Raw genomic sequence first — 6,995 nt, forward strand, 5'->3', positions numbered from 1 at the left:
TGAAACTGATAAGGAAGATGAAGGAAATGTAGGGGCTGGTGCTGAAATAATTATACAAAATTATTGCATAGAAACATATTTACTGTGGGTTTTTTTAAATATGTCTTCCAATTAAAATAAAAATTGCTTTCAACCTGCCCTTGTAGCCAGCATCAAGGGAAGTCACCATTGTGGAAAAGGGGTCCAACATCCTTGTCACTACCACCACTAAACATTGACCTACTACCACCCACAGTCAGGTAAGCCTGAGTCCCACGGACAGCAGCATCCTTCAGACCCCTCAGCCTTGCTTCCAGCCCAGCCCCCACTGCCAAAATTGAGAACAACCCTAGTGGAGAAGATGGCCCTCTATCCTTGTTACCATCATCATCAATTGCTGAGAGATTGTCCAGTCACCCTAAAGGAGAGGCAAGGGATTGCATGTGTTAGGTGTGGCAAACCATCTTCACCACCACCTCAATTCTGACCCTTGGTAGAGATAGTCTAGGACCCTGAGCCCACCCCCTAAAATTATTGGTCCTGCTTCCAATTTGGCATCATTGATGTACACAACCCTTGTGGAGAAGAGCCTTTGCTTCACCCCCACCCCCACCAACTGCCACTAACTGGCAGATATCCCTAAGAGCTCTGGCAGAAACAGCACCTCCACTCCAGATCACTGGCCCTACTTTCACAATGGCTGCAAAGCCATAGTCCGGGAAAGCAATCCTCCTGGACATTTGAACTTGGAGCTGCCTCAGCAGGTCCTTCAGCCCCCAGCCCTCCTGGTAGCCATAGCGACCAAAGCCCTAGAAAAGAAAAGTCCTTGCTGTGATTAAATGATCCAACATCAGAAAATAAGAGAGGTTCTCTTGGGTTTCTTTTCTTTGCTTGTTTTTAATGGAAACGACATTTAGGAACATCTACTAGCCTTTGCTTTTCTGCTGCACTATAAAGACCCCTGGGCTTTTCCATTTGACATCCTCTCAGTGTGTTATCCTCCCCCTATTAGAATATGAGCTCTGGAGGGCAGAGACTTTTCTATTTGTAACCCCAGCACTGAGCAAAGTACTTTGCCCATATAAAGTATTTAATAAATGCTCATTCACTCACTTTTATTACCTTTGCTCTCTTCCATCAGGTTGTGTTCAAATCATATTTAAGGGGAAAATTATGATCTATTCAGACTGATTTGGATAACTAGGTGATGCAGTGGATAGAGTGCTGGGACTATGATCAGGAAGACTCATCTTCCTGAGATCAAACCTGGCCTCAGACACTTAATAGCTGAGTGACCCTGCACTAGTCATTTAACCCTGTTTGTCTCAGTTTTCTCATCTGTAAAATGACCTGGAGAAGGAAATGGCAAACCACTCTAGCATCTTTGCCAAAAAAAAAAAACCCAAATAGGGGCAGCTAGGTGGCGCAGTGGATAGAGCACTGGCCCTGGAGTCAGGAGGACCTGAGTTCAAATCCGACCTCAGACACTAACACTTACTAACTGTGTGACCCTGGGCAAGTCACTTAACTTCATTGCCTAGCCAAGAAAAAAAAAGAAAAGCCCAAATGGGCTCACATTCTAATGGGGGAGGATAACACATTGAAAGGATTTCAGTTGCAAGTCAAATGGACAAGCCCAGGGGTCTTTTTAGCGCAGCAGAAAAGCAAAGGCTAGTAGATCTTCCTAAATGTCATTTCCATTAAAAACAAACAAAAGAAACCCAAAAGTCAAACATGACTAAAACGACTGAACAAGAATACTGAGACCAATTGGGTACATTATTGGTACTAGGAGATTGTAAGAGTTGCATTTGGACTCCCAAGCTCCCAAATGCAGAATATTAGAGCTGGAGACGATTGTCTAGTAATCAGGGCTTCTTAACCTGAGATCCCTGACCTTGTTTTAAAAACATTTCAAGTGACTGGATTTCAATGTAATTAGTTTCCTTTGTAATCCTGTGTATTTTATCGTTTGCTTTAAAAACATTATTCTGAGATAAACTTCCCCAGACTTCCAGAGGAGTCTATGAAACAAAAAGGCTAAGAACTCCTGCTTGAGTTCAATCTCTTCATTTTATGGGGGAGGGGAGGGGAAAATGAGGCCTAGGGAGGTGAAACAACTTGTCAGTCAGTAGATGAACATTTATTAAGCACCTACTACATACCAGGCACTGTACTAAGCACTGCTGATACAAAGAGGGGCACAAGTTGGACCCTGCTGCGGAGGAACTCCAGCACTGGTCTTAGGGTTCAAGGTCACATGGCTAGCAGGTCTGAAGGTTGGGACCTGAACCTGACTACGGTCTTTCCAACACACAACACTGACCATTTTTCAATTGGTGCTACTTCTAATCCAGATCATTCCCGGATCAGCTCCCCACCAGGAGCCACTCCTACAGATAGGAGTGAAGCCATTTATGGTGCCCTTGGCAACAAAGGGTCCCACCAACATTCTTACCTCTACTTACTTCTGCTCATTCCCTTACCAAAAATTAACCTGTCCTTTAAGGCTTAGCTCCAAATCTTGCCAGGCTCTACCAGCCCATACCGACTTCCCACACCTCTGAAATTCTGTGGTCCTTCTAGTCTGTAGAGTAACCGGGTCATTTGTGCATGGGACTATACATTATCCTATCGTTCTTTCATCTTTCCTGTATAGATTATAAATTTGGAAGGCAGGAAATTAGGCCTTACATTTCTTTTGTGGCCCCCATAGTACCTAGGTCAGTGCAAGGCATGTCCTGGATAGGTCAATAATTAATTTGTTGACTGTACTTGAAAGGGATTTTTTTAGGCTATGAGATTGAGGCCATGAAACTGGAGGATTAAGACTCAAAAGTCTCCTTAAGTTGTCTTGAGCTGGGTCTAGAGACCTTTAAGGGTTAAAACTGCTAAGCACGACAGGCATTAAGAGTTTGTACGATGGAATGGAATGAGGTGGTTGGCCTACTTATTGGTTCCTCCCCATTCTTCTCTCACCTCCTTGACAGCTGGTTGCACAAACTTCCTGAGTGGCTGATTTCCCATCAGCAGATTTTCCAGGCATATCTTCCCTCAGCCCCAGTTTGGCAAACAAGGAAACCTAGTCTTGGTTTTACCAAATAAAAATCGATGAGGACTGATCACAGAATCACAGTATCTCAGAGATGGAAGGCACCTCAGAGACTTAGGCCCTCAGACAAAATGCCTTTCTACACTACTGCCAACAGGTGGTAATGGGGGAAAAACCTCCACTGGGAGGGAACCTACTCCCTTCTGAGGTAGTCCATTTGGGTTCTGAATGTTAGGAAGGTCTCCATTATACTGAGCCAAAATCATCAAGCAGAACAAGTCAGTCAACAAACATTTACTAAGCACTTACTATGTTATGTGCCAAGGATTGTATTAAGTCCTAGGGACATAAAGAAAGGCAAAAATGCCATCACTGCCTTTAAGGAGCTCCACCCCTATCATGTTTCCTCTGAGACTTCTCAAAGTTATCCCTATCCCCATCCCAGTTCTTTTCATCAATCCTCATCTGGCAATAGTTTCCAGTTCCCTCATGATCAGCGATCACTCTCCTTTGGTTGCACTCCAGTTTGTCAATGTCATCCTAAAATGGTAGTGCCCAGGATTGAACATGATACTGCAAGTGTGGTCTGACCAGTGCAGGGGGAATGGGGGCTTCTCCTCCTTCTGTTCTGGACACTATGCTTCTCGATGTGGCCTAGAGCTGAATTAATCTTTTTTGGCTTTCAACTTACATGGTGTTAGTAATTCCCTTGACTTCCCTAGTCTTTTTCATAGCAACTGCTGTCTAGGTGGTAATTTCAGGAGGAAGAGATGCTTTTTGTGTGTTTGTGAATTTGATTTTTTGAACCCAAACATAAGATTTTATGTTCATCCTCATTAAGTTCAATTCGATTAAATCTAGTCCACTGTTCTATCCCATCGAAAATCTTTTGGGATCCTGATTCTGTCATCCACTGTGTTTTCTAGCTCTCATCTTTATGACATCTACCACTCTAATAGTCTTGCTATTTCAATGTTCAAATTCAATTATAGCACACTAAATATGTTATCTAGCTGGCCCCAAGCCCCTAGATTTCACCTCTCATCCATCTTTTCACCTTGGCAATCTTGCCATTTGTCCTTCCACCTGATACAGTACCTTTAGCCCTGGCTACCAGAAAAAAAACTCCCACTCTCCCTAAGGAAGCTAATCTTCAGTTTTGGAATTCAGGCCCTGTATCATGCTGTCCTGATTGGTGAGTGAGTTTATATTCAATTAGCCTACTATCTCTACTCAGCCTTGGACCACTAGGTCAGGCTATGCTTCATACCTCATCTGGTCATCCTAACATGACATGACCAGCTGCCATGATGCCTCTCCCTTCTTCCCACTTGTCTACTTACTCTGGGCTCGAAAATCAAGACCACCATAGTTCCTGTCCTTGTCTCCTCTACAGTCGTCTCCCCCTCTTAGAATATAAGCTCCATGAAGGCAGGGGTCATCTCAGTCTTGAGTTTGTATCCTCAGCACGTATCATAATGCTTATCATATAATAAGGGCTTAATAGTTTTCATTTCATTCACTCATATCAGAAAAAAACAACTGAACAACATAAAGCTGAGGACAGATCGCCATGGCACTCAACTGAAGATATTCCTCCATCAATCCATAAATTACTCCTCTTTGGGTCCCTTCATTCAACCAGAGTCCAGCTAAGGGTATTATAATCAAGCCTGTATCTTTCTGTCTCGTGTGGGAGACTATGCTTTACTGATACCTGGGTATACTATGATTACATCATTCCTTGGATCTACCAGTCTGGTTACCCTTTCAAAAAAGGAAATAAGCTTAGTCTGGCATGACCCATTCTTCATAGTCACATGGGTTTGAAAAGATCATTGCTTCTCTTTTTAAATGCTCACAAATATACCTGCATGTTCTAAGATTTTGCCAAGAATTCAAGAATGTGCTAAGATGCAGTCGATCCGCCTTAGGTTTACAGATGTACTGCTTCCTGAACTACAGGCTCCCCAGAAAAGGTAATTAAATTTCCTGGGGTCTTCGGAGCAGCTGCCATGTTCTTGATTATAGAAGGTTAGAACTAGAAGCAACCTTAGCATTATCCAGTTTGACTTCTTCAATCGGGTCTCTGAAGCCAGGACTAGAAGAACCTGAATCTCTTGACTTTCAGTTCAGCATGTGAAGCATCCTCCACGTGCCAGGCACTGTGCTAAGTGCAGGATCATGGATTTAGAGATGGAAGAGACTTCGGAGCTTAACTAGTCCAAGCCCCTCGCTTTAACGACCAGGACTGACTTGGTCAGTAAAGCTGGCAACTGACCCAGCTACACAATACCACATTGCTGCCTCTTTTAGAAGGTCCACAAACTCATCTTTAGATTTCTTTTCTAGCCTGTGCTGATGTAAGGTGATGAGCATCCAAAGAGGGGGAAGAGATTCACCAACTATCACAGTGTTTCACAGAGTAATAATAACAACTAATATTTATAGAACACCTACTATGTGCCAGGCAAAAATGCTAAGCACTTTTCAAATAGTTTCATTTGATCCTCACAACCACCCTGGGAGGTAGATGCTATTATTATCCCCATTTTACAGATGATGAAACTGAGGCAAACAGAGGTGAAGAGACTTGCCCTGGGTCACGAAGCTAGTAAGCCAGTAGAAGCTGCTGCTCTTCCTGCCTAGCCTCATGCTCACGATTTCTTATTCAACCTTTAGGTAACAGCAATTAAAAAGTACTGGCTTTTGATTGACTATAAGGCTCTCTGACATGTCCTTCAACTTTTTAAATTAAATATCTTCTGGGGTTTTTTTACATGTGGCTTTCATTTCTGAATACATTTTTCACTCTAGTGTTTGGATACTGCACACTTGGGAAGCATCGTACCTTGTGATTTTTTTTCTCTGAACGTTCTACATCACGGTTGTCTATGGCCAGAATCTCCTGGACAAGACCTTCCTTCTACATTGTGATCAGCAGAACTCCACTCAGGGATCACAGCTGATTTCAGTGATGTGTTAATTCCAGAAATACAGAATAAAACTGAGCTTATTTTGTGGCTGAAAGTGAATCTGACTGCAGAAAAAACACAATAATAGGGCTCCCCCTAAGTAAGCTGCACCACCTTGGACAAATCACTTCAGATGACTGGATGAGACAGGCAGTGTGGGGTAGTGGATAGTGTTGGATTTGGGAGCCAGGATTACCAGGGTTCAAACCCTGCCTCAGACACTTAGCAGCTGTGTGACCCTGGGCAAGTCACTGAATGTCTCTTGGTGTCTCCCATTCCACATTTGTAAAATAAAGCAATTTAACTCAACAACCTCCATAGCCCCTTTCAGCTCTACATCTATGATCTTATGGCTCTCAGGTTTTACAAATGAAACAACAGAGTTGGTTTGATTTAGACAATGACGAATCCTAGAGCTAGAGAAGTGACCGTCTGATCCAGTTTAAGGCCAGCAGGTATTGCTATCCCCATCTCCCGCCCCCATGCCTTTGCACACACTTGCCTGAAATGCACCACTGCCTCACGTTGAATTTGGATTTGTCATTTGCTTTAAGGATCAACTCTGGTTTCACCTATGAGAAACCACTGCTGATTTCTCTAGCTGACAAATTATTTTGTATTATATACTGTGTAAATGTTGTATTCTCCTAGGAGAATGTAAGCTCCTTAGAGGCTGGGGCTATTTTTAAAACTTGTATCCTTAGTTTTTTGTACAGGGTCGACACACCACCACCAATATCTACATACTGGGGGTGTGTGTGTGTGTGTGGTGTGTGTGTGTGTGTGTGTGTGTGTGTGTGTGTGTGTGTGTGTGTGTGTTTTCTCCTTTTGAGCCTCATAATAATCCTATTAGGTCGGTACAGTCAGGCCAATTCGAGCTCCATCCTGTTCTGCCTCTGCCAGTGCCACCTATGAGCTGGTACAGCTGTGGCCCGAGTCGGCTGGATGAGATGATCTATAAAGGTCCTTCTTGCTCGTTCAGTATCCCC

Source organism: Phascolarctos cinereus, unplaced genomic scaffold (genome assembly GCF_003287225.1).
Source record: "Phascolarctos cinereus isolate Bilbo 61053 unplaced genomic scaffold, phaCin_HiC Scaffold_4;HRSCAF=312, whole genome shotgun sequence".
In the NCBI taxonomy this organism is placed as follows: domain Eukaryota; kingdom Metazoa; phylum Chordata; class Mammalia; order Diprotodontia; family Phascolarctidae; genus Phascolarctos; species Phascolarctos cinereus.